Source organism: Emys orbicularis, chromosome 1 (assembly GCF_028017835.1).
Source record: "Emys orbicularis isolate rEmyOrb1 chromosome 1, rEmyOrb1.hap1, whole genome shotgun sequence".
NCBI classification, from domain to species: Eukaryota; Metazoa; Chordata; order Testudines; family Emydidae; genus Emys; species Emys orbicularis.
In genome coordinates, this window is record NC_088683.1 from 65,941,082 (window position 1) to 65,969,074 (window position 27,993).

General features: G+C 42.4%; 1 pseudogene; it reads left to right on the forward strand.

The window, feature by feature from the left end:
- The first annotated feature begins 6 nt into the window (after nucleotides 1-6).
- Nucleotides 7-27,986, forward strand: LOC135876924 (adipocyte plasma membrane-associated protein-like; annotated as a pseudogene).
- Nucleotides 27,987-27,993: the final 7 nt, after the last annotated feature.

The following is a 27,993-nucleotide window of genomic DNA, read 5'->3' on the forward strand; positions in this document are numbered from 1 at the left end:
ATAGTGATGACGATTCAAGAACAGCAGTTGTTTCTCTTACCGTAAAGATGTTCATTGTGAATTCCCAAGGAATAGTTGACACTTTGGTGACACCTAGTGGATACTCTGTGAAACTCCAAGCTGTTTCTGTTCTTTATATGAATTTGACATAATTGTGCCTTTTTGGGGGGGAGGGGATATTTTTTGCAGACACATCAAGACAATCATACGTTTTAAAGTGTTAAGAGAACTTAAAAAGTAGGACTAACTATAAAAATATATATGGTATATCTTGTTTGTTTTTATTTTATTTCACATGTAACATTGTAGGGCATGTGGGACGTTTATCATCAAAGTGAGACACTTTACCACAATGGTTCAGGGAGTACTTTTACATTTTGTTAACATTGTTTTTCTATAAATACTACAGCATATGGATGGGTATTCTATTAACATCCACTTAATTTATGTAGTGTTACCCATAACAATGTAATCATTAGATAATAGTTAACGTTGAACCATTTGTTCTTCAGATTTCAACACTGTTTGAGTCTGTAGTTTATAGATATGTGAATTTTTTTTACTTGAACTAAATTATCTGTCTTTAAAGTGGGCATCTTCATTTGCTTTAGCCAAAACCTCAATCAGTGTCTTATGCACTACAAGCTTTAATTTGGAAATAAAACCTTACTGTATTTTAATTTTGTCTTAGTCCACAGTTAATTGTTAAGACTGTTTTGTTTTATTTTTTTACACACTGGTTACTACAACAGCTTTAATTTAAAAGAAATGGTCAAATGTGGCCCATTTTTTTGTTTTTAATTTTATTATCAAATGATCAAGCTGTCAAAACTTTGTTACAGAACTGTTTTGTATTCATTATGTGATGGTACCAGAATTATGATTAAATGACCTGGGGGCAATGCAGGGAAACCTTTAAAATTTATGTCTTTAAAAAAAAAAAGTTATACTATTTATAATTTTGACAAGTTTAATTTTATTTTTATAGGGAAGTTTTTATTCCCCTTGATGATGTTATTGAAATGGCAAATGATAGTTCCATTATTAAAGTTGAAGTTGGCAGTACTTTGTCATTTGTGTGGTGTTTATTTACCTTGCTAATATTGTATTACCTGAAGTTCATGCTGTGTTCATTTAATGCTAAATAAGACCTCTTTATAAGGAAGGTACTTGGCAAAATACAGCCTCCTTTTAAGCACAAATTAAGCTTTATTACTCTGGGGGGAATTCTGCGCCAAAAAAAAAATTTCTGCGCACAATATTTTAAAATTCTGCAAATTTTATTTGTCAAAATAACACTACATAATCATGGCAGTTTCAATTATTTTGGTAATTTATTTCAAAATACCTGTCAGCAAGTATGTCTGTAACAATACACACACACACAAATTCCCCCAGGAGGAGAGAGTTAAAGAAACCCCTATGACAACCCAGTTCCTGTTTCTCTGCCCTCTCCCCTCCAGAGCCCAGCCAGGGGGCCAGACACCTGCAACCCCTCCCCCCAGAGCCCAGCTGCAGGGCCCCCCATTGCCCAGATACCCACACCTCTTTCCCCCCCAGAGCCCAGTCATAGGGCCCCCCAGCCCAGACACCCACCCCCACTCCCCTAGAGCCCAGCTGCAGGGTCCCCCCAGCCCAGACACCCACCCTCTCTACCTCTCAGAGCTCAGGGATCCAGAGGGAAAAACAGCCTGATGCTCAGTCCCAGGCTTGTGTGGAGTTTCCTGCGCACCACTGCCTCCTTCCTTCAGGGCATGCTGGGAACTGAAGCTGCTGGGAACCCTCTAGCTCTCTCCCCCTTCCCCGGCAGTGTCTTCTATGTGAGAGTTGAGCTCTGCTGGGTCCAGCGGCCTCTAATGGAGGCCAGCAGCACTGCAGCCCATTTCTGTGGGGGAAAGGAAATTTTGCATGCACAACATTAATTTCTGCAAAATTCTGCATTGTGCAGTGGTGCAGAATTCTCCCAGGAGTAATTTATATGAGACAAGAAATATTTACTTTGATATATATATGTGCATAGTATAAAGTTATTTTTTATTTTGGCTCCTGGTTTGATTAACAATATAAGCACTCACAGTGGCTTAGTCGACAGAGTATTGGATTAGGATTCTGGAGATTTAGGTTCTGTTCCCACCTCTGCTATTGTCATCCTGGGTGACACTGGGCAAGTCACTTCACCTTCCTGTTTCTTAGTTTTCCTATCTGTAAGATGGAGGTAACAAGGAACAGGGAGATGAAGTGTAAAGCACTGTGAGATCTAATGATGAAAAACGCTACTTAAAAGCTAGCTGCTATTTATTTATTTATAAAACAAAAGAAAAATTCCTTGTCTCCTAAGAACCTTGATAAGAAAAGGCTTAATTCAGTACATTATTTTCTAGCACCAGCACTTGGATTAAGGGTGCTTTGAATTTGTAAGGGACACGCTCAACTCAAAGGTGACCCAAAACGTAGATTTTGGAAGAACATGATTTTACAAAACATAAGAGCAGAAGAAATGTTTTCATGGATTGTTTTCTTTAAAATTCCAATAGAAAGGGTAGTTTTTAACAAAATAAACAGTTTTTTTGGTAATGGTTGTAACTCTAAACATTGCAACATTGAGATTTTGTCACTGTCCAAATTGATGATAAAATGGAAAAAGTAAACAAACAGCAAAAACAACAAGGGATTGGAGTATTTCAAATTATCTGGTTTTAATATTGTATTAGTATCATGATTGAAGAAACTGACATTTGAAATCCTGTTTTTAAACAGTGTACCTCTTAAACCATTAAAGGACATAAAAGTTAAATTATTTTAAAATCTGCTGTCCTTTAAAATTTATTAAACCTTAAATGCTAATTTGCTATGTTTTTAATTTTGATGACAAAATACTAGTCAAATTTTTAAATTATAGATGAGAGAACCATCGAAAAAGTGTAAAGGGTGGATTATTAAAGCCTGGGTGGTTTGATTTTAAATCAGTGAGTTAAAGCACCAATTTTAATCATGACAAGCAGAAAACCTTAATTTAAATATTTGATTTTAGCCTTATTTTGCATTTGTACTTTTTAGTTATTTTCCTAAAGATAAGTTCATTCTCACTGGTTGGTATAACTATTAAAAAATGTTGATTTGCAATCAAACATGGCCTTTGTACTAAATTTGGCACTTCTTATTGCTAAACAGGAGAACACTATCTATACACATTTAAGTAATTATATAGCATAAAATACATCTATTCCTTTTCTTAATTTTTAAATTTTTTATGTTAGAGAATGGTGAGTGACACATTTCTTATTTACTAGATAATGTTTGTTTACTGATGATGTGTGTCAAGATGCATTTGGACAGAAATTGAAATTCAATTAAATGTACAAAAAATTGAGCTAAATAAAACTACATTAAATGTGCTGGATACATAAGAAAAAAAGTTTAGGTAAACATGTTTTGCATTTAAAACTACCTGATTTATTAAACAAAGGAAGTATTAAGTATAGTTAGTGAATTGACAGACTGGTTCTGGTCACCAGGGACCAGATTTTCAAAGGTTTTTAGGTCTCTAAAGATGCAGATGGGTGCCCAGTGGAATTTTCAAAAGTATCAAAGCAGGATCATGAATTCATAGAGTTTAAGGCCATCAATGAAAACTTCCAATTCCTCTTGCTTGCTACCTAGACTCCTAGTATTGGTATATAAGCATTTGAAAAATGTCTTCCATTTGAAATCAGTGGGAGTTAGGTGCCTAACCTTCATTTAAAAATCCCACTAGTCACTTATCTGCATCTTTTGGTGCCTAAATATTGTTGAAAATCTCACTCCATGAACTTCAATTTTTTTAGAACTAGCAGATCTCATCCTCTCCCACTGGTTTTTATTCATAGATTGGAAAAGAAAAACAGGTTTTTCTGCTCTTTCAACTCCCAGTTTCTCAACTTTGAATTAACAAGTCCAAATGATGAAAATACTCTCTGCATCTGCTAGCAAAACTGAAATCAAATGTAATTAAGGGAAAAGCTTTTCTGCACAAACGGAAACTGAAAGTACTGACGTTTGGAAATATGTAAATGTCAACCTTTGTGCCACCGTAAAGACTGAAAATAATGTAGAGACTGAATGTAATATATGACATATGTATAAAACTTGATTTGACCTCAAAAGTTAAGATGTTTTTCTCCCGATTCTGTATGTAAATAACAAAGGAGAACTCTTTAACTCAATTGGCAGAGGTAACTTTCTTGCTGTCATTGCAAATGTTATTGGTATTTACCTTTTGCCGTCGCCTATTGATCCAGAGCCATTCATGTAGATCCTCATTTATTTTTACTTTTAAGTTCAGTAATGTGTATGTTTTCTGAGAAGTAATTGTACTTTCTTCTTTGAGGAGTGTCCCTGTGGGTGCTCCACTTTAGGTGTCTTGGCGCCCTGTGCTTCTAATCAGAGATTTGTAGTAGCAGTTCCCCGGTTGGCTGCGCACGCATGGCAACCGCCTCGCCCTCTCCAAGCGGTTACCCCAGGTGCGCAGCCAACCGTCCCCCAGTTCAGTCAGAATGACAGCAGCGCCCTTAACAACTCTAGATATTCCTCTTATTTCAGCCCAATCAATCGCCACATCCGTCATCATGCAGAGAGCTTCCTGGCTGTATCTCACCGGCCTCCCCAGGGAAGTTCAGGCTACCGTAGAGGACTTACCTTTCGAAGGCCAAAAATTGTTCGCAGAGAGCATGGATGTATCCTTACACACCTTCAAGGACTCCCGTGCAACATTAAAGACACTGGAAATATACCTCCCTGCGAACAAAAAGAAACGATGATTCTGGACTGCCCCATACAGTCAGCCTCAAAAAAATTATGACCAACACCGCAAGCAGCGCCAGATGAGATGCCGACAAATGCAAGAGCAGTTGTCTACGTCTCAACCACACACTTCCGGGCAAATGTTTTGAAGTGTTGGTTGAGGACACGAAAACCCACATTCTCCAATTCCAGAGTCACTTTTAATTTCCAGCCCATTTAGGGACCGCCTTACAACTTTTTACCCAGTCTGGAGAACCATCACCTCAGACAAGTGGGTTCTGGCAATTATACAGACGGGCTATTCCATCCCCTTTGTCTCTATTCCACCTACCCACCCTCTTCCCCATCCCTCTTCAGGGACCCATTTCACGAGCACCTGCTACAGCAGGAAATAAACCATCTCCTGCAATTAGGAGCTGTGGAACCCATACCAGCTCAGCACAGGGGCAGGGGATTTTATTCACATTACTTCCTTACTCAGAAGAAAACAGGCGGATGGAGGCCCATTCTGGACTTGCACAAACTAAACAAGTTCATGGGAACCCAGCGCTTCAAGATGGTTAACCCTAGCAACCATAATTTCGGCACTGGAGAAAGGAGATTGGCTCTCGACCTATAGGATACTTACTTTCACGTCACTATCCACCTGGCGCACAGGAGGTTCCTCTGATTCACTGTTGGGAACCTGCACTACCAGTACAGGGTGCTCCCCTTCTGCCTATCCATGACTCCAAGAGTATTTTCCAAAGTTCTCGCCGTTGCAGCACATCTTTGCAGGCAGGGTGTGATAATCTTTCCCTACCTAGACAACTGCCTGTTAAAAGCACCAGCATACCAGGAGGCAACTGATGCTACTGTAATAACCCTGCTTACAAACCTAGGGTTACAAATCAAGCTTCAGAAATACATCCTAACTCCAACCCAACAACTGGACTTTATAGGGGCACACCTCGACTGTATCACGGCATCAGCACGGCTACCCCAACAACGGTTTCTTACCTTAACAAACCTAATTACAACAGTATGACTCAGCCCACAAATGTCCGCCAGAACGTGCCTACAACTTCTAGGGCACATGTCAGCTACGATGTTTGTTATGAAACATGCCAGGTTTCATATGAGATGTCTACAAACCTGGCTATGCACTGTCTATATTCCTCACAGACACTCCATCAAGAGACCTCTTACAATGCCCACTCGCTCACATGGTGGACAAAACAAACAAATGTTTGCTTAGGTGTCCCCTTCCAACAGGAACCCCCATCAGTAACTATCACCACAGATGCCTCTCTGGTGGGATGGGGGGCACACTTGACTGAAAACACCATCCAGGGTCGCTGGTTCCTAGCAGAATCTAATGTCCACATAAATCTACTGGCACTACGAGCAGTCTGAAATGCCTGCCACCACTTTCTCCGCCTAATCTGCAACAAAATTGTCCAGATTCTTACAAGCAACTTGGCAACTTTTTTATATAAATCGCCAAGGAGGGGCCCGATCTTACCTGCTCTGTGGAGAAGCAGTTCACCTCTGGCAATGCAGCATATCCAACATATCACGGCATCCTACCTACCTGGAAGCCAGAATGCCACAGCAGATAACCTAAGCAGGAACTTCTCACAAATGCATGAGTGGGTGCTGGACCCAGGAATACTGCAAACTATCTTCAAAGAACGGGGATTTCCCTCAACGACCCACAATGCCAAATGCCCACAATACTGCTCCCGAGCTGGACTGGGGCACAACTCTCTGGGAGACGCCTTCCTTATCAAATGGGAAGCCCCACTCCTGTATGCCTTCCCCCCAATCCCCTTATTGAGACGTGTCTTCATAGGGTCAGGAAAGACAAATCCAGAGTCATCCTAATTGGACCAACATGGCCCAGACAAACACGGTTCCCATACCTGGACCAGATGGCTGTGAGACCACCATGAACTCTTTCCCTCGTGTCTCATCTGCTGACACAGGATGCAGGACGCCGCCGGCACCCCAACATTCCAATACTCCATCTCAAGGCTGGGCTAATCCATGGATGACAGAACTTGAAACGTGCTGTTTCAAGGAAGTACAAGACATTCTACCGAACTGCCGACGACTGTCCACACAAAAAACATACATGCACAAGTGGAAACGATTCTCCATCTGGTGCCGGGACAAGCAAATTACTCCACAATCGGCCCCACTACACACAATCCTCGATTACATATTGACATTCAAAAAATTGGGCCTTTCCACTAGTTCACTCACAGTGCACTTATCAGCTATCACCACCTTTCATGCTAAGGTGGACGGATTCACTGTCCACCCATCCACTGACCAAGCACTTTCTCAAGGGTATAGAGCACACTTATCCCACGCTAAGGGACTCGACCCATATGTGGGACCTCAACCTTGTTCTCCGTGCCCTCATGGGCAAACCCTTTGAACTACTAGCGACCTGCTCATTCTTGCACTATCCATGCACCTTTTTAGTAGTGATCACATCAGCAAGAAGGGTGAGAGAGTTGGGTGCTCTAATGGCACACCCACCTTATACCACATTCCTCAAGGACAAAGTAGTCCTACAACTACATCCTAAATTCATACCCAAGGTCGCCTCCCCCTTCCATCTCAACCAACCCATTTACTTACCTGTATTCTTCCCTAAGCCACATGCTGACAACAGGGAGGTGTCCCTACACACTCTGGACGTCCGCAGAGCACTGGCGTTCTATATATAGAGAACAAAAACATTCAGAAAATCATCCAGACTATTCATATCCACAACAGAACGGTCACAAGGTCAAACCATTTCCAAACAGAGACTTTCTAAATGGATCTCTAACTGTATTCAATTATGTTAACAAAAATACAACGTGCAAGCTCCTTCCGGACTTTGCACACACTCCACTAGAGCTATGTCCACATCAATAGCCTTTCTCAAAGATGTACCCACCACTGATATTTGTAAAGCAGCTACCTGGGCATCACCCCATACTTTCTCCAAACACTATGCCCTAGAACAGCAGTCAGCTGCAGATGCTCACTTTGGACACTCAGTGCTCTTCACCGTACATAAATCAACTCTGAAGCCCCTCCTCTCCACTGAGGGGCACTGCTCTACAGCCACCTAAAGCGGAGCACCCATAGGGACACTCCTTGAAGAAGAGAACGTTACTCACCTGGTGCAGTAACTGAGGTTCTTCGAGATGGTTGTCCCTGTGGGTGCTCCACTACCCTCCCTCCTCTCCTCTACTTCAGAGTTTCACGTCGATCCTCTGGGGTAGAGACGGAACTGGGGGATGGTTGGCTGCATGCACGGAGCAGCGCGAGGCGGCTGCCCTATGTGTGCAGCCAACTGCTACAGATCTCCAATTAGAAGCACAGGGCACCAGGACACCTAAAGTGGAGCATCCCCAGGGACAACCACCTCGAAGAACCTCAGTTACTGCACAAGGTGAGTAACCTTCTCGTCAATACATTTTCTATATTCATGTTGTAGCAGCAAATAAAGCACGTTAGTTGGTGTCATGCACAAGACAATGTGCCACACATGTTTCTCAGCTGAAATTAGACAAGAGAAACATTGCTAAAAAGTGTATTTAAATCAATATAGTATTAACCAGTACAGTATTAATGTTTTAATAAGTTGAGAGCTGGTCACAGTGAGGCTAATGACTGAGGACCTGACCCTGGACTCCCTACTTGGATAAAACTCCCATCAAAATTCCACTCAAAGCCAATGAAAGTTTTGCCCACACAAATACTTCAGGAAAAGGCCCCAAATAGCTGCACGTAGGGTATCGTTTAATCTGGGCCCTGCGTACTCCACAGCAAGCATTCCTAAATTTCACAGCAATATGAATTTATTCATGAAATACTCTTTATTCCCATTTGTTGCCTCTCCCTAAACATGACTAATATCAATTGGTGTTATTAACTAAGCAACATAAATTCATTGATGAAATATTTTCAACAATGGTATTTTGGGGAGGATGGATTTTTCAAATGCTGTCCAGGCAGCTCATCTCCTGCACAGTTGTTCATGCAGCCTGACTTAAAATCTCCCTTATGTGTGCCGGGGAATAGTGGCACTTTGGCAGGAGTGGAGGTTAAGATGGGACAGCTGCAGGCAATGATGCCAGTTGCATTTTTTGCGGGCTGGGGTGGGGTGGGGAGGGGTAAATTATAAGATATTCAAATAAAGAGGGAATTTCAAATTGAAAAAAAAAACTTGACTATTTAAACAGCAGTCTGCTTTGTAATAGCATCATACATATCTGAAGGCTTTATTTTTAAAGAGAACTTTTTTCCATTCTTACAATCTAACTAATTCTTCTGCTTGGTGCCACAGCACAGTCACAAACTTCTCTTAGGGTCGTCTAGTGCAATGTTGAAAGGACTGTGATTATCTCAAATCTGCGAGATCTGCTGCATGATTATAGAAAATTAGAACATAAAGAGAGGTAAACAATTATTTTTAACAAACATGATTGGAATGGAAATTATGAAAAACACACAACAGTGAGTTTGTTTCAAGATGACTGTGATGGGGCGGCTGCCCCTCACTGGCAGAAAAGGGGTTAAAAGCAGCCCTAGGGAGGCTGTGCTGGAGGCAGCCAATCAGAGAAGGGCTGAAGAGGAGCAGCCAAGCAGGGCCATATAAAAAAGGAGTTGCAGGGCAGAGGAGTTCAGCTCTCTGATGGGAGCCCAGGGAGGAAGGACTGAGTCTCTGGAGGGCTGAGAACTGCCAGCACCCTGAACCGAGCAATGCTGCTAGCAGGACCGGGGGAGTGAGAGACAGCTCCTGGCTGGCTGCTGGGGTTTGCAGGCTAAGGCCCTGACGCAAGGGCAAAGAGGATGTTGGAGCCACGAGGAAGTGGCCAGACAATACATTGCAGTAGCCACTAAGGGAAGTGGCTGAACAGCGGACTGTAGAACCCCCTGAAGGGGGGAGCACAGTGTGTGGCACGGCCGGAGGGCTGGATCACTGAAGAGGATGCCGCAGTCCTTGGAGAGACGTGGGTCCTAGAGCAGGTGAGGCAACACCCAAAGAGGGCACACTACCATGCAGAGCTAATTCCCAAGACAATCAGCTGGAGGCGCCAGAGTGCTGAGTTAACCCCATTACAATGACATTTTAGAAAATTTCTTTTGAATGAAAATATCTTGTTACTTATATCTTGGGAAGAAAATATATAAACATTATTACTGTCTTTTTCATGTCAATTGCTACTTAAAATCATTTTACAGTCTGATATCTTCCTGTGTGGTTAAGCCTTGTTTATTGTTCATTTGGTACAGATTTGAAAAACCATTTCTGGTCCTGGTTGGACCTTTGCAAGTAAATAAGAAACTTCACAAAGGGTGAAGAATCTTCCAAGGATATGTGAAAGGTCCTTAATCTTTTACTGTTGATGATGAAGGTAAGTAGATAATCTACACAAGAGTTAAATAATGGATATGGCCGGTTGGTGTAAGTATTAAAAAAGTCGATTTGATGAACGAAATTTAAAGGCAGAAAATAGGGCTGTAGTAATGACTGGTTTGCAGGATCAACAATCCAAGAATAATAAAACAACCATTTGCTCTCCCAACTGCTATTGTGTATTTATAAATTACCTTTCTTAAATTTGAAAATATTTCATGATGATTTATTGTTGCTTGGGAGGGCAACATTTTTTCTGCTCCAAGGAGGGTACAGCCAACATTTCTACTACTGAATTTTAAACAAAGCTGGCAGTCTATATGGAAACCGTCTCAAAAGATCATTTTATGATAAGATGGAAAATAGGGTACCCTTTAAAGGTGATCGGCAAATACTTAACAAAAATTAAGCTAAGTGTTTTTATGTGCATTCTCCAAAGAGTGAGGATAACACGGACAGTCAGCACAGAACTAGTTATGAATCTACTTTTAATTTTTTCCATTTCAGGTCTCTCACTTAGCTGTCAAATCCAGCATACACCATACTGCTATTTCACATTTGAACATGGAACAGGAGAGGGATGAGTAAGTCGTGGGTTTTTTAAAAAACTTCATTGCACAATTGTTCAATAATAATTTTTAAACCCTTTGGGGATATAAAGTAACTTTGCAAAATTCTGCACTGTAATACAAAACCTCTGCTTACCTGTCTACATAATCTGTATCTGTGAAGCAACAGAATGGTGTGTGCAGGGACATTATAGATGAATGGGAGACTTTATGGACCATGCTATTACTAAATCGGTTCTACATCTTTTTCATCAAGCTTTTTCACCCAGCTGTTTTCCTGCTTTCACAGTCTGGTTGAGGTAGGAACCTGGATGAAAGTTTAGCTGGTTTAGGCTCAGTCCAGGAAAGACAGGTGATGGTTTTTAGGCAAAGCAGAAGCTCTAAAGGAATTAACAACTCCACCTTCTATTGAGGGAATATGTCCACTGTCAAAATTGCTCACAATTTTGGGGGTCTTACTGGATTTATCTGTGCTTCTAAATTTCTCATGTAATTGCAGAGAGCGACGACTTTTTAATAATGTTTAGCTGCCCAAAAGAAAGACTTGAGGAATTTATGGGATGGGGGTGGGGAGTGGGTGGCTTGCACCCTCCTGATTCCAGGCCTGGGAAGATTAAGTAGGTTACTGCACTGTGCTCTGAAAGGGACTATTTTTGAAGACCTCAGAAACTTCAAATGTGGCATTATGTGGCTGCTTTCCTTTTAGGTAGGGTAGAATGATGAGAGCACATTACACCAGTGCTCTGTGTTCTGTACTGACTGTTTATTTCTGGCACAATTAAGTTTTGATTAAATTGATTTTCCCTTTAGCCCTTGAATAGCCTAGGCCCTTTTATCTCCGAGATCTCCTCTCTCACTGTGTTCAACAGAGGTAGCTGCAAATCAGCTGGAGCACTCCTGCTTGTCAGTGCCCAGTGTGAAATGCATGGCAACTTTTCAGGGGCACATTTTCAGCTTTGGAATTAACTCCCTCCGGTGGTATGTCTTGCTGAGTTTTGCTTCTTTTATGGTGCAATATGACATGTATCTTTGGTCAGACTTTCCCTGATTATGGCTGTTTGCACTCCCCTATCATGGGTCTGCCTTAGCTGGTATTCTCCTATTTTGGCTTTTTTTGGGAGGGGTGGGGGGGGGGCAATGGGGCAAGGGAGATGGGTGCAGAATGTCGAATTTATAGAGGATGGTGATGGTTGGAATAAATTTGGGTATGTTCCCTGGTATAGAGAAATACTGTTTTAACTGAGACTGGACCCAGATACTATGGTGATGAATATTTGTAGTAAATTGTAAACAACAAAATATACTGTTTAAGAAAAATCTACTGCAAATCCACTTACAGTCTTTGCATTAACTGAAATAGAGCAAATCAGCATAATACACAGGGTGATAGGAAATCACACTGCAAGTCTAATATTTCTCTTTGGAAATATGAACTTTGGTATGCAAAGCACCATGTATTCTAGCTAGGGTGACCAGATAGCAAGTATGAAAAATCAGGACCGGGGAGTGGGGGTAATAGGTGTCCATATAAGAAAAAGCCCCGAATATCAGGACTGTCCCTATAAAATCAGGACATCTGGTCACCCTAATTCTAGCTACTACCAGCATGCCTGGGAGGGAGCTGAATACCTGTATATTTGAGAGTAGCAAGTTCAGACTGACTTTCCCAAGAAAAATTAACTAGTGTAGTGAAGTGTCTCAAGTACTTTGGACAAACAGGTGCCTCCTGCATGCTGTGAATTCTCTATCATTCCCTTAAGCTTTTAAATCTAGATTTGACAACTGATATCTTGAAAAACTGTCCATCAGCTGACAACATTTTTCCATGGGCTTGCACACTCCCAGGGTGAATAGGTGCTAGGAGTTTTTGTAACTGTTATCAGCCCTAGTGAAAGTGCTCACTTGAAGTAGTTAGGGCTCAACATTTTTACCAGTCTCCTGGCCATCATGTCAGAGAGGACATAGTGGTAAAACTGCCTGAACCCTGTATACATTAGTGCTTGCAGTGTTGCTGGATAAGAGGTACACATTTTTCTAGAAAGAACAAGGCCAAGGTGGCAGTGCAAGGAGCATATAATCAAATCATCCTGTCAACTTTACTGCAAATCTGTACAACTACAGGGATGGCAGAGGAACGTTTCCAACATGGTTGATCCATGATATAGTTAAAGCACATTCCATTTTGCAGTGTAGATAGGACTTCAGTCATGTCCCTGAAACATGCCTTGAACTATCACAGTGCCCTGACACAACTGTAACTGTAGAGTAGACCAATCTAAAAGGTTGCAGAATGTACCTGCTTTCTTTCCAAGATGTGGTTTAGCTAGATCATTGATAGCATTTTTCCAGCACTGTGATGTAATAAACAAATACATTGCATATCCCCCACAGATGTTTTTGGGGTGAAAAGAAATTGTCATGGGACTTGAAGTAGAACAAGTTCTAATACGATATTTTTCCTCTTTCTTTTATTTTTTAAGAACAGAAAAAAAGTAACTATAAATTACTCAGCCTCAAAGAGTGAAATCTTCCCTCTCCTGGCTACTCAAGAGGTTCTATCAGCTGTACAAATGACAATGTCCCTGTTTTACAATTTAGGCCTCCAGATCAATCTCAGAATCTGTTTTGATCCTGGTTCAATGGATAGATTTCATACGAGTTGCTCTAGAGGCCGTGTAAACCAGAACTTAGCTACCTGTGTTCAGACTTACAAATCTACAGAATCTTATTACAAGCCCAGGCTCAACAAACAGTTTGGGTTCTGGACTGGTGCACAGCCAACCAGATAGTCATCTCAGCTTCTCACCTTCTGGGTGCACCGAACACTACAGCTAATGACCTCATCAGACATTTCTCCCAGCATTACAAGTGACAGTTGTATTCATGAGTCCTCAACAACATATTTCTAATCTGGGGATTTCTAGAAGTTGACCTTTTCGCCACTGCGGCCAATGCAAGGTGCAGGAGTTTTGCTCAAGAGGAGGTTTGATCTTCAATCACCAGTAGATGCCTTCCTCATTTCATGAACAAAGGTCCTTCCCAACAATGTTGTTGCTCTTTTCTCAACAAGATCAAGCAGGACATGGCCAAGGTCATGTTGATTGCGACAACTTGGCCGAGACAAGTCTGGTATCCTCGTTCAACTTACTTCTCGCCTACTACTCTAACTTGTCAGTCCCCTATGTTGCCTCAGGAGGTCCATCCACTTTACCCCAACCTAGAGGTACTATGGCTTCAGGCATCGCTCCTCATTGGTTCTCTAGGATAGAGACTTCCTGCTCAACAGAAGTGGAACAGTAGAAAGGAGTCCATGAGCCACACTTACCTTCAGAAATGGAGGAGATATCAGCTCTGCTGTATCAGTTGACAAGTTTCTCCTGTCTGCTCTTCTTCTATCATCCTAAACTACCTGTTAAAATTAAAAAGATCAGGTCTTATTATGAGTTCTGTCAAGGTTCACTTGGCAGTTATAACAGCCTTTCATTCACCAATAGGTTTTTCCATTTTTGCTTACACCATTACAATCAAAATTTCTCAGAGGTGTGATGAATCTTTTCCCACAAATTAGAGAACTTACTCCAATATGGGACTTGAACCTTGTCCTTAATTGTCTTATGAAACACCCTTTTCAGCCCTCAAGTCACATGTTCATTGCTTCACATATTGATGAAAACAGCTTTCTTGGTGGCCATCACTTCTGCTCAAAGGTTTGGAGAACAAGGGTCTTTAATGGTAGACCCCCCCATTTAGAATGTTCTTCAAAGAAAAGGTTTTGTTACAACCACAGCCTAAGTTTTTACCTAAGGTCAGGTGTCTTTAGAGTTTCATGTTAACCAGACCATTCATCGCCCAGTTTTTTTCTTCAAAACTACATCAGACTAGGCAAGAAGCTGCCTTCCATACCTTGAAGATCAGAACCATCACTGTCCTTCTATTTGGACAGAACCAAACCATTCAAAAAGTTTCCCAGACTGCAGTTTCAATAGCAGATAGATCCAAAGGATCCACAGTCTCCACCCAGAGGCTTTAAAGATAGATCTCTGGCTGTATCATTTCATGTTACGACTCTGCCACCATTCAACCTTCTTCTAAAGTATTAGGCCATTCTACAATGTCTCAATGTACTTGTATACTCAAGAATATTCCAGTGACTGAGATTTGCAAAGCGGCAACTTGGGCACTAGTACATACTTTTTCCAAGCACTATGTCGTGGTGCATGCCTCTAGATCAGATGCTGTGGTGGGCAATGCAGTTCAGTCTTCAGTATTAGATTATGTTCTGAAGCTCCCTCCTCCCTTTGGGGATACTGCTCAAGAGTCATCACAGGAACACTACCTGAAGAAAAAGGAGAGGTTACTCACCTTGTGCAGTAATGAGTTCTTTGAGATGTTTTGTCCCTATGGGTGCTTCACTACCCGCCCTCCTTTCTCTCCGCTTTGGAGTTTTCTCTGCAGGACTTTATGATGGAGAGAAACTGGAGGCGGTTTGCCCACGCAGCCCTATATATCATTGTTATGGAGCATGAGGACGTGTAGGGCACATGCATGGGCTGAATGGGTACTGCTACCAAAAATCTCTGATCCAAGGTGCATGCGCACCTGAAGTGGAGCATCCATAGGAACATGCATCTCGAAGAACTCGTTACTGCTCAAGGTGAGTAACCTCTCCTTTTGGAGCTGTGCTTAGAACGTTAACAATTTTATAAGCAAGGTTACCTTCCTGTACTGGCCCAGCCATTGCAATCCACCTGAAAATGCAGATGCCCTGCTTTCCTTTGTCAACCCCACATTCTGCGGATTACAACTGTAGAACCTTTATGAGCTGGGACAGATTGTATGTGCTTCACTGATGCTTTCCTTAATGTTAACTGACAGGACCACATTGCCCTGGCAAATCCAGGCAGTCCAGCCCTGTGTTTGTGCTTGTTCTCCCCTGATCCAGCAGAGACCTGAGATAACTCTTAAAAGTTTTCCTGAGTAACCTACACTTTGTCAAACTCAGATTTCAGTACAAGACCCCTTATAAAAATAATTCATTGTTGCTGTCTCTGCTCTATTAAGCTCCTTGTTAAGGTATAGGGTTTCTTACCTTTATGCTGGAGAGAACAGTGTTTGTGTTTGGGGGAGGAGGAAGGGAACAAATAATGCCAGGTTCTCCACTCCAATAGTGTATTTTATCTGACTTACAGAATCACTTCTAAACTAATCTTTTTTTTTTTTTTTAAGGTAATCTTTACATTGGCACTGTGGATGGGAAGCTGTAGATGATCCGTGGTGACCAATTTAATTTCATTACTCAGTAGAGCAGGATGTGTCTGAATGTGGTGAGTGATCTTTTTATTTATTTTTTCCCAATGAGATCATCAAGACTGACTCCTTTGTATAACAATGCTGAATGGGGGGCAGAAATACTGTTTTAATTGCTGCTGTTTTCTGAGTTTTACATGCAAAGTTATTAAAGACTAATAACTCTACATAGTTTCTTGTAGAATCATCACTTTCTACAAGGAGTTACCTCAAGACTGTGTCTGCACTAGCTAACTTTGGTCTCATAGTTCACAGCCAGATATTGCTATAATGAGGGGATAAATTCTGCATACAAACTTTCCTAGTATAGACAGCCCCTAAGGCACAATGGGCCAAATCTGCAGCCCTTACTCGGATTTATTTGGGCAAAATGACCACTGAGTTCAATGAATACCTCTTCAGTAAAGAGAAAGTAAACACTAAGCAGGATCTTACCCAAATATGTCTTTTATGGGTTTTCTAAGAATAAGCTTGGTACATTTCTCAACTACTTGGCTGCTGCAGTAAAAGCAATTGATCCTTGGAAACACCTCAAACTATACAAGGTAATTGTGGACTCTATACAGTGTCCTAATGTCATCATAATTCCAAGTGGATAGCAAAGCTGAGTCTTATTGGTCAAGTTAAAAGGGCCTGCAAAGGAAACAAAGGTATGGGTTTGTACCTTTTTTATTCATGCCTTCTGATGTATAAAGAAGGTCTGAAGGTGGTTTAAATTATGCTTGTTTTTCTTCTTCTTCTTTTATGCCACTTTTCCTGGTGAGGGTCGTGACAGCAGCATGGAGAGTAGGGAGGACCAGACCTCCTTTTCCTCTGCAACAGATTTCAGCTTTTCTTATAGGATTCCCCAACGTTCCCAGGCCAATCGGGCGATATAATCCCTCCAGCATGTCCTGGGTTGGCCTCGGGGCCTCTGCCCAGTGGGATGTGCCTGGTAGCGTTCCAACAAAAGCTTCCCAAGGTGCATCCTTATCAAGTGCCTAAATCACCTCAACTGGCTCCTCTCGATCAGGAGGAGTAGCGGCTCTACTCTGAGGCCCTCCTGTATAGCTGAGTTCCTCACCCTATCTCAAATAGTAAGCCCAGCCACCCTGCAGAGAAACCTCATTTCCGCCACTTGTACCTGCGATCTCGTCTTTTCGGTCATTATCCAAAGTTCATGACCACAGATGAGGATGGGGACGTAGAGTGACCTGTAAATCGAGAACTCAGCTCCCGCTTCACCACCACGGATCGGTACAGTGCCTGCATTACTGCAGCCACAAATCTGCCAGTCAATCACACACTCCCACTTATCATCACTTGTGAACAAGACCCCTAGCTACTTGAACTCATCCACTAAGGGTAGCTGTTCCCCCTCTCACCTGGAGAGAGCAGTCCACTTTCTTCTGGGAGAGGACCATGACCTCCGATTTGGAGGTGCTGATTCTCATCCCAGCCGCTTCACACTGAGCAGCAAAACGTTTGAATGCGCATCGGCGATCACAGTCTGAAGAAGCAAGAAGGACAACATCATCTGCAAACAGCAGAGATGCCACCTCCGAGTCCCCGTACTGGATATACTCCACAGCTCAGCTGCGCCTTGATATCCTGTTCATGAAAATCACAAACAGGAGTGGGGACAAGACACACCCTTAGCGGAGTCCAATGCCCACCTTGAACGAACTCGACTTAATGCCAAGAATACGAACACAACTCTCACTCCAAGAATAGAGGGACCTGATAGCCCACAAAAGTGGCACCGGCACTGCATACTCCCACAGCACTTCCCACAAGATGTCTTGGGGAACGCGGTCATATGCCTTCTCCAGATCTGCAAAGCAAAGATAGACCAGATTAGCAAACTCCCACGACCCCTTGAGTATCTGCGAGAGAGCAAAGAACTGGTCCGTTGTTCCACGGCCGGGACAGAATCTGCATTGTTTCTTCTGAATCTGAGGTTCAACTAACAGGCATAACCTCCTCTCCAGCACCCTGGCATAGGCTTTGCCGGGGCGGCTAAGGAGTGCGATCCCCCTATAGTTGTAACACAACCTCTGATCTCCTTTCTTAAAGATTGGGACCACCACCCTGGTTTGCCAGTCCAGAGTGACTGCTCCCATCTTCCATGCAACACTGAAGAGGCGTGTTAACCACGACACCCCAACATTGTCCAGTGCTTTCAACATCTCCGGGCAAATCTTGTCCACCCCTGCTGCCTTACCACTGCAACCGCACTTTACCGCTGTATCCACCTCAGCATCAGAAATAGATCCAATCTCACCAGAGGTTTCCAGCACTGCCTCCTGAAAGGGGTGTGTGTCCATCGGGTTGAGGAGATTCTCAAAGTGCTCCTTCCACCTCTGTTTGATCTTCTCAGTCGAGGTCAGTGTTTCACCACCTTTGCTGAGTACAGCCTGGGCAACGTCCCGCTGACCCCTCCTAAGGCAACGAATGGTTTGCCAGAACACCTTTGAGGCCATCTGGTAGTCATTCTCCATAGTCTCTCCAAACTCCTCCCAAGCATGGGCTTTCGCTTCAATGACTGCCACAGCCGCAGCCCTCTTAGCCAGCCAGTACCTCTCAGCCACATCAGGAGTCCAGTTCGCAAGCATTGCTCGGAGGCCTCCTTCTTTGACTTGACAGTTTCCCTCATCACTGGTCCACAGTCCACCAGCAGGTCCTAGGGTTGCAACCATGATAAGCAACAAGCACCAACCACCTTCAGGCCACAGCTTTTCGTGGCTGCCTCAACGATTGAGACCCTGAACATGGTCCACTTGGACTCAATGTCCAAGACCTCACCTGGAATGCAGGAGAAGTTCTTCCGGAGGTGGGAATTGAAGTCTTTCTGCACAGGGTCCTCCACGAGATGTTGCCAGGCGACTCGCACTGATGGTTTGGACCTCCCGTGTCTATCCGGCCTGCATCCCATGCATCGGATCCAACTCACCACCAAGTGGTGATTGGTTGCCAGCTCTGCCCCTCTCTCCACCTTAGTGTCCAGAACATACAGCCTTAGGTCTGATGAGATGACTATAAAGTTGATCATCAATCTTCAGCCTAAGGTGTTCTGGTGCCAAGTACACTTATGAGCAACCTTGTGTTCGAACATGGTATTTGTTATGGACAATTCACGACTAGCACAGAAGTCCAATAACAATTCACCTCTCAGGTCCAGACCAGAGAGGCCCTCCTGATCACTCCCCTCCAGGTATCTTCATCGTTCCCCACATGAGCATTGAAGTCTCTCAGTAGAGCTACAGAGTCTATAGGTGGCACTCTATTGAGCACCAATCCCACTGTCTCCAGATAGGCCGAGGACTCCGAACTACTGTTAGGTGCATAGGCGCAAACAACTGTCAGGGTTTTCCTCTCTGATACCCGAAGTCTCATCAAGGCGACTCTCTCATCAATCGGGACAAACTCCAACTGCGCATCACCCAGTCAGGGACTTGTGAGTATCCCTACACCCGCCCGGGGCCTCTCACACAGGGCCACTTCTGAGTAGGAAAGAGACCACCCTCCATCGAGAAGTTTGTTTCCACAGACAGCCAATGCTATGTGTGGAGGTGAAACCGACTGTATCTAGTTGGTACATTTCCACTAACTCTGGCTCCTTTCCTGCCAGCGAAGTGACATTCCACGTCCCTAAAGCCAGTTTCCATTGCGGAGGGCCAGTTTGTCATGGTCCGTCTCTCCTGCTGACATTCTGGCATTGCACCCGACCCTCACCCTTCGCCTAGCAGGTGGTGAGCCCACGAGATGGGTCCAAGTCATCTTTTCAGGCTGGGCCAGGCTAGGTTACATGGGTAGCCCGACCACCAGATGCTTACCTGACACCACCCCCCGGGGTAGGTCCCAGTATCCCTAGTCCAGGGGAGGTTCACGTGGCCATTTTTGGGCTTTCATGAGAGTCTTGAGGTGGATCGTTTTTTTAGTCTGGAACCTCCCCCCACACCTATTCGCTTAGGGTGACCCTACCAGGAGCACTAGGCTCCAGACGACATAGCCCTGGGGTTCATCGAAACATGCAAGCCCCTCCACCACAACAAGGTAATGATCCTCAGAGGGGATGCTTGTGTTTTTACTTTAGAAATAATCGGGAATGTCCGATCTGGTGTTTCCTGTTTGCTGAAAGTTGTGCTGGAAGTCTTATATGTGACTTGTGGGACTTTGTACCCCTTAATTGAAGAGGAGTATTAGTTGAATCTTTAACAAAGGCAATTTTTCTCCAAGATTTTCTTGGGGATTTGAATTAAACAGCTATTAACAAAAACAAAAAGGGTTTGAAACAGTCTGATGAGAGATCATTTTTTGTTAGTTTCACAGCTTCACTTGCATGATCTTTCTGGTACTATAATTATAACAATTCTTCAGTCATCCATAAACTCTTCCTGGAAAAATGAGGGAGACCTGCATTTTTTAAACAGTGGGGGGACAAAGCCCATAAAAATGAGGCAGACAAAACAAAAGGAGAAAAAATGTTCAGCCTGTCTTTATAAAGAAGCAAAAAGGGCACAGAACAATTTTTTTTTCCTTTGTAGGTTACCTTTGAGGGGCTACCAGAGAATCCTTGTAAGGATCTGAGTTATTGAGGGAGGTGATACTCATGTTAACACTTTTCTATCTGTGTGCCACTGCATCTTTGGTTTCTGAACCCACTGGTTCTGTAACTTCTCCTTTGTTTCTCAGGATTTCCAGACAATGAACCTGTGTGTGGCCGGCCTCATGGAGTACAAATGTATCAGGATGGTTACTTGATTGTGGTAGATTTTTATTTTGGTCTGTACAGAGTCAATCCATGGACAGGAGAGAAAACCTTTCTGCGCTCCAGTGAAAAAAGTGACACCACTCTGCTGACTTAGGGAGTTAGATTTGGCCTGCTTTTTGCCCTAACTGTAAGTACATGGAATAAAGGAGCAAGAAATTATAATCCTTAGGGACCAACATCATATTTGCGATACTGGGCTTGGGCCTGATTGACCATCCATTGGCTTCAATGTGCCCTATATTCTTAATAACCAGGGATTTGGGGGGTGAGGAGGCATAGACATAATGTTGAGCTGCAGTTTGGACATTATTCCCTAAAGGTCAAGGGCATTCGGAGGTGGGATTTTAATTTGGGCCAATTTTAGAATATGGCGAGCCATGAAGTTTGGATCTGAACTTTCAGAAATTTCAGAGTTGTTCAGATCTGGAGTATTTCTAGTTGTTGTTTGTTTGAAATCCATATGGTGACTGAAACAAGAGTGTTCTGGATTTCGAAAGTAGAGAACTACAGTAGAACCTCAAAGATACGAACACCAGGGTTACAGATTGACCATGTGAAACTGGAAGTAACCAATCAGGCAGCAGCAGAGACCAAAAAAAAAAAAGCAAATACTGTACTGTGCTTGTATTGCATCTTAAAGGTAGGCACATCTGGGCTCTCTGTCCCTACCCCACCCCCATGCACAGGGCAGCCACCTACAGCTAGGAGGTGAAGACACTGGAGCTGCCAGCCCAAGGTAGCCAGAGTCAGTAGAGCAGGAGCAGCACTGGGGTCTGTGCCACTTTCACCCCTTCCTCTCCCGCCACACCCGAGAGGGATGCGCTGTTTACACCCACCCACCCCCATCGGCTGGGAGGGGGACAAGCTTGTAAACTCAGTCTGACCCAGGGAAGGAAGCTGCTGCTGAAGCCTGGCCTGGAGTGTCAGCGTTGGATCTGGAGCCCGAACTGTGCTTTGTTCACAATTCCAAACATTTCAAAGTTATGGACAACCTCCATTCCTATCTACACCAATAATTTGAACCACTGTAGACAATAACTGTTGTTTACATTGGTTGCTCCTTGAACCAGTGCTGAAAACTGTTTAACTATTAGTGTACAGAGGACTAAAACAATTTCTGCACTGTTAAAATGTCTGCAGAGGCTGAGGCCTTGTCTATATTTTGACTTTTTGCACAGTTTGTCTAGCATTGCTGTAAGTGCAGAGTTAAATGATGCACTGATAAAACACTTTTTCCTTGAGCTACATTAGTGCTTCCAACATTGCTAGCATCAGTGGAGCTGCACTGGTGCTAAACCCATGTGAAAGGCCACAGAGATGCATCCTTACTGACAGCAACTGGTCAGTTTCTTAGACACCCATCTTCCACCTCCAGAATGCCCCTCTGAACTTTGGAGGAAGTTTGGAAAAATGTGGTATTGGAGCTATTCAACTTCTCTCCTAAAAGAAAATTCTCAGAAAATAGCAGTACTATTTTATAATTGAAGATACATCTGACTTCTAAGAATATCAGCCTTATGAATATAGTTTCTTGGTCCCAGTTTTTAGCCCAATGTGTTAATGACTCATAGGCATGTAGTGCTTAAAATGATTCAGTAAGAAGTATTTGAGGGAGACCAAGATGCTAAATGAGGAGACAATAATTTCGTGTTTGTTTCTTTTAATTAAAAACTAACATTTTGTGACATTAATTATAAAACATTTGGCATTCCATGCCATGATTTTTAGTGTCCAGCAAAGTTATGAATTTACACTCCCAGGCTCACTTTTTGAAGTTGTTGTGCAGGTTTCCTTTGAGGATGAGTACTGAGAGGTCAGGTACGGAGAGATAATTTTGTGAAAAGTGTTTCCTCGCAGTTCGGAAACCCTGCGAGGGGAGAGTGTCTTGGAGCCCAGGTTCCAGCCCAAGTGGGAATATATGCACTGCTATTTTTAGCCCTGCAACCCCAGCCCTGCAAGCTCAAGTCAACTGACCCAGGCTCTGAAATGCAGTGCTGAGAGTTTTTCTTTGCAGTGTAGATACACCTTCTGAGTGCTTCTCTCTTTCCCCAACAGAAGTAGGTCCAATAAAAGATATTCCCTCACTCACCCTGTCTCTCTAATAGCCTGGGACCAACAGGGATACAACACTGCAAATATTGTGTTTTTACTTTTATATCACACACATTGTATGTTTCAGGATAGTTTCACTTTCAGAAAGCTGACTGATGGGATGAGTGAAAGTGGGTAGTTTCATTTAAAAGATAGATCAGGTACACTTTCTGACTTTGATTTTGTCCGTTGCATTTGATCATTGGGTATTTTTGTTAATCAAGTGTAGATGGAATTCCTTTTAGGTTCTTGAATGGACTAGAAATATCATGTAACAGGACCATTTATTTCACTAATTCAAGTAGCAAATGGGGACATCGCAGATATGAGGTGAGATGCTCTCCTTAGCTATTTGTAGGGGTGATTAAATATATTTAAAGCATCATTTGGTGCTGGTGGTACTCTGAACTACCACCTGGAAGAAACAGGTTTGATTTCCAGTTTTGGTCTTTTGCTTGTTTGGCTGGTTTGAACTAAGCAAGTTGTAGAGACGATATGCTCAGCCCCGGAGGTGGGGAACATGCTGCATTGCTCTATAGCTTCCTCCCTGGCCATTTAGAGAAGTAATGTTAATGAACTTTCAACAGAGTCTTATCCAGTCTTCCTTGGCTGTAAGGATGTGAGAACTTAATGACTGGCAATTTAAATCAGAGGAATATTAGGGTGCAGGGAATCCAAAGAGCTTTTTATGATCTGAAGTTTCCTCTTAGAGATTGGAAATCAAGTGATGGAATTTAATAGTCCTTAAATCATCAGTGCTGCAGTCCTATAGTATAGCGTAGTCTCATCCTTATTTAAATGCTGACAAAGGGTTTGGCAGCACAGAGATAGACATAAAAGCAGCCCCTGCCTTGTGGAGTTTACAGTTAAAGCAATCTAAATTTGTCATGCAGATCATTTAGTAAAGGAAGTTTGCTTAATTTATCTGGGGTATTTTGAAGTGAAATGTCAAATCTTTATTTGCCATGACAAGCAGGTGTGATGCGGTTTCCTGATTTGCCTGGCTTGAGAGAGAAGCTTCAAGCAGCTTGGCAAAGCAGGATATGCCTCAGAGTGAGTTCTGATTCAGGGCTTTACTGCCAAACTTTTTCCTCTGGCTTGTAGAGGAAGCAGAGAGGCTTCCTGAGGGCTGTGATGAGCCAGGTGTACAACCCTGGAGATTCACTGAAATAAACAGTGAACAGAGCAGTCTGTTCCTTCAGTGTGGCAAACTTGTCTTTTATATTAAGATGGTGGTACTATGTGTAAGGTCTGCTTTCAGCTAAATTGTTAAAACAACTGCTGCCTATTTTCTGTTAGTAATTGAATCCAGATTTCTTTTAAAATATCTAGCTAAGTCCTTTCATTTGTTAATGACTTGTTTTGGTTAAGGTCATAGAAACTAACCATCTTGAATGTCTGCTGGCCTATGACCTTGTAACAAGAACAGTCAGAACTCTGCTCAGTGGCAAATGCATTGTCTCCAGATGAAGACTACATATTAATCACAGAAACAAGCACATGCAGAATTATACCATATGTGAAACCTCAATTTTCCCTCCTGGAATTAAAACATTGCAAATCAGGTTAGGCTGTTGACTTGTTGATTTAATTTCTAGTCACAAGCATAATTTTCTAATGCTTTAGCTGAAACTGTCCATTTAAAAATGATATTGGAAATGTTTAAAATTAATTTTTGAAGGCCAATGCGTGAGGTTTAGTTAATATTGAAATGGAAGTATGCTTTAAGTGGAGGTGGAAAGCCACTCCACCCAGTATAAACTTTTTATAGATACTTGCTCATATAAGGCTACTGTACTTTGGTTCCTAATTTCATCAAACCTGGACTTCCTAAAGCTACCCTCAGAAAGTGGAAACATTTGTGTGATTAGCATTATTAGCCAAATACCCCATTCTTCAAATTAAGATAAGTTTAATTTACCGTGGTTTTCCATTTTTAAAAATGTTTTAGTGTGTGTGGGAGGGGGATTAAAAGGATAACTTAATACAGCGGTTCCTACTCTTGAATTTTGGTCATCTCATACAACATCAGAGCTAATTTTAACATGATAGAGCAGAGTTCTCATTTTACAAAGAATGTGTTGAGTTCTGCAAGTGGTTTTCCCTGCCTGGAGCTATTATATGGTGCAGTTCTGAGGAACAGATTTAAGTTATGTAAATTGTATGCAGTTAGCATTGTGATGGATAGCCAATAAATAGTATCACCTTTGTTCAAACAGATTTGCTGCTTCTGGTGAAGGCCCTTCCTCTACATTTTGAAAATCCTCGTGTGAATTGTACAGCAACTGATATACTGTACTGTTTCACTGCCTGTCTCTCAATGGCTGCTGTACCTAAACGGATATAAAAATATGAATTCACTTTTGTTGACAGCTACTGGCTGAGTGGATCTAGTGCTGGTCTGAAACCTACCTGGCTATCCACCTAACATCAGACTATCAAAGAGAGGCACATACAGACTGGGAATATTTACTCCTTGCTTTCCTAGTTTCTTTTGCTCCTTTTCCAAATGCTTTAGGACCTTATCCTTGAAGAGACTTATTGCAAAGGTGAATTAAATCTGACATTGAGTAATAGTAGTACTGCAGTAGCATGTTCGAACCTCAGGCCTGACCTATGCTTAAAACTTATTCTGGAGAACTGTTGGTTCGGGCTATTGTCTTTTGTTTTAAATGGGCTTTGCTATGGTGATGTTGGCAGTATGGCTTTTTTGGCCAGGGAATTGATGTAAATGGTGCTGGCAAAAGCACTGTTGTTGGTATAAGCTATGTCTGACCTAGGAAGGTGAACCACTACAGCTTACCAGTATAACTATAGCAGCAAGCCCTTGGTGCAGACAAGACATCATGGACCACGACCCCATTGTATGAGTTGCCATACAAACATGGTCCCCATTCAAAAGCACTTATAGTCTAAGGCCTGGTCTACACTAGAGGGGGTGTGGGGGGATCGATCTAAGTTACGCAACTTCAGCTATGTGAATAACGTAGCTGAAATCAATGTACTTAGACCTACTCACCGCGGTGTCTTCACTGATAAGTCGACTCTGCCTGCGCCTCTTGTGGCGCTGGAGTACAGGAGTCAACGGGAGAGTGCTCGGGGGTTGATTTATCACGTCTAGACTAAACACGATAAATCGACCCCGCTGGATCAATAGCTGCCCACCGATCCGGTGGGTAATATAGACATACCCTAAGTATGCTGCCTTCTGCATTTTGATTACTTCTATTCTAAGGCAGTTGTAGAAGCCTTAAACTATGATGCCCAGCTGGGATTTTACTATTGGAGTGCCATTATTTGCCTGCACATACAGAAAGTCAGCACTAAGACTTCATCTTTCTCCCATAGAGTAAAATTATCACCCTGCAGTTGGCTGAAATTAAGCAAGTTGCTTAGGGAAATTTGAGCTCATCTTTTCTTTCCTAGTACTTGATACATAATTTTGATTGGGATTGGTAAGTGATTTCAACTCTGCTTCAGCAAGTCCACATTATGACAGATGGCCAAAAAGGGTTAAGCAGCTCGCAGGCTAAATAACCCAGATTCAACCTTTAGAGACATGTTGGGAAAGTATGTAAATGGTAATTAGGGGCCATTCCATGTTAGACGGGCTAGAACTTTGAAATGCAAACCTGTATTGTTAGAGAATTAGAGGTGATACTAATTGTATGTTTACTTATGTCTTGTTAGATATTAGCTATATAAACAGACATTTCCTGTTTCTTACTATAGCTATTGATTCAGCAATTAAAAGGGATTAACATTTAGATGAATCTTGAGTGAAATGTCATTGTCTGTCTCTTTAAAGTTTGTGATAAACTGCTTAATGGCTAAATTTCCTTAATTTAATCCATATATAGTAATTACTGGTGATGTTTAGGACATAGAAGGATACTTTCAAAAGCCTATTGTTCACCCAGGACTGTATGGTCAAGAGGCTGCCAGAAAACAGTATAAAAAGACTCTTGAGACCTGATCCTTTCATCTCAGATCTGCTTAATGCTTTATGCAGGGGAAGCTTGAGTCGTAAGACTGAGATATCCAGTCCCACCTGGCTATGAACATTGGGTTATAGCCTATGGATTAATTGCAAAAGAACTCTTTGCAACTACAAAGCTCACCATCGCTACTATGAAACTGATCTCAAAACTATATTCATGATCTTTTAACCAATACTCTTTTTAAATAAATTTTAGTTTAGTTAAGAATTAGCTGCAAGCATGTATTTGGGTAAGATTTGAAATATTCATTAACTTAGGAGGTAATGTGCCCAATCCTTTGGGATTGGTAGAAGTTTCTTATATGATGAATACAATTTTCAGTAATCTTCATCATGTGTGACTTGGGTGTCTGGGTGGAAGCCCCAGGCTGGGTTGCTAAAGGGAACTGTGTTTTCTGGTTAACCAGTAAGGTATTATAGAAGCTGTTTTGTGCTGCCTTGGTAAATCTAAGTACTGTATTGGAATACCCATCAGCTTTGGGGATTGTCTGCCCCATTCTTTGTAGTTTGCCCTAATTGAGTAACCTCAGTGTGGCTCCCCTGGGATCCCAGTCTCTCACACATTATAGAGCAAGTCCTTTTTGGCAATTTATAATAATCCCCATCACTGCCCACCCTTTCCTGAGATGCTAAGGCAGTGGCTGTATTTCAGGAGTTACCAACCTGTTACTTACCATAGAGCTATCAGACATCCAGCTGTGGCAGAAACATTTGAGTGAAAGTTATAGTGTGCTTTAGCTGTTGGTTTATTTGCATCTGCCCCCAACAGTAATGTTATCTAGCAAGTGACAAATTTGCAGGGTTACAGCTGTACCTACATAATCCCCCTTCTATTAATACCAATTTTCCTTTAATGGAACATGTTCTGAAATAACCAACGCCTTCTTACATTTTTACAGGTTACTCCAGTATCACTCTAGAGCATCTTTCTACATAAACATGACTTAATGACCAAGGAGAAACTGTAGAGAGTTTTCATGACCCTGATGGTAGCATGATGGGCCATGGGATGTCTTTGAGCACAATGGGAAAATACATTGAGGTAATACAGAACAGCCCTTTCTTGTGGTGCTAAACTAATGCACAA